Raw genomic sequence first — 1,494 nt, forward strand, 5'->3', positions numbered from 1 at the left:
GTGTGAATGTGAGTGTGCTTGGTTGTCTGTCTCTAAGTGTTGCCCTGTGATTGACTGCCGTGATTCTTGCGCTCAGACGTCTCTCGAAAAAGTACCATTGATCTCAGACAATCTGCTGACATAAAGATTAAAACAACATCTCAGTTGTATAGTTAAAAACCATTCATTGTCGAATCAGTCAAAAATTATTCCTATTTACCGTAAACGCAACACAAAACCAGTCTTTTTTTCCACTCTGGTACTTGTAGTTTTTAAAAAACGTGGTGCCGTCGAGCTGTCTTTACTACAGCGCGTACGTAAAACTACACTTCCCATAATGCAAATGCGCCGAGCGTGAAGTCGAAGGTAAGCGTATACAACATATATTTACTGTTTAACCGTGCGGCTACAAAGTTCTATGCAAGTGTTTCATTTAGTGATCATAAAGTTGTAAGTGTTTCATGTTCATTATACTGTAACAGAGCAAGCGGCATGTTCTGGCTTCTCTCTGCTGCACGTAATAACACACACGTGTGCGAGCAGGACAGTCCCTTTAACTGCCCCCTTTAACGAGCCGACCTGGCAAACTGTCTCGTGATGAGACACGGTTTTGTTCTGCTGAAAACGGTGACGACATTATTGAACACTCGCTGTGGAATTCGCTGTGTCCACTCAAAGCTTGAGATATGTGTGTCCTCACCCCGCTGGCCGTCAGGAAACAGAAGCTGTGCCTCTGGCTTTAGCAGTAGCCCACGTACAGCCTCGTGGGTGTTAGCACGGGGAGGCAGTGGATTACACTGTGGCCTCACAGAAGGTTCTAGGAGGGTAGGAAGCTAGGAGGCTCAAGTTTGAATCTGTGCCTGGGGTCTTTTCTGTGTGGAGTTTGCATGTTCTCCCAGTGCCTGCACAGGATCTCCAGCTGCCTCCCACAGTCCATGCAGAGGTTAATTGGTAATTGCCCCTGGGTGTGGATGTGAGTGTCCAGGGTGCACCCTGTCAGCTGGGATAGGCTCCATTCACAATCCACCGAGAACAAGAATTTAGACAGTACCTCAACTCATACATTGTAATGGAATTGAAAACCACGACGGCATGTTCAAAATCAGTGCTGAGCAACATATTAACCCACTGAACCTCGACTTCCTCAAGGTTAGAACTTACACATATGAGACATGCAGTCCACAGCCAGCCTTTGGCGAGCAGTTTTATCATCGAACCGCTGGACTGGATATGTGTAGCAGACACTCATAATTCATTTTGTCCTAATCAAAAAGAACATCCAGATATTCACAATGTCATTTCAGATATCTCTTTATCATTTCTAGAAGGACAAATAATATCACTTTCACCATTCTCGTGTACATTACAGATATCTACAATTCAGTTGCAGACATCTGCAGTCTGCCCCAGGGTACCTTAAAATCGCTAAATTTATCTGATTTTTATTTGCAGTGTTGTTCTCCCCAGAAGATTATTTATAGTAAGGACATTTTATGAGATTTTTCACAAATCTGG

This window comes from Stegastes partitus, unplaced genomic scaffold (genome assembly GCF_000690725.1).
Source record: "Stegastes partitus isolate 25-593 unplaced genomic scaffold, Stegastes_partitus-1.0.2 Scaffold437, whole genome shotgun sequence".
NCBI classification, from domain to species: domain Eukaryota; kingdom Metazoa; phylum Chordata; class Actinopteri; family Pomacentridae; genus Stegastes; species Stegastes partitus.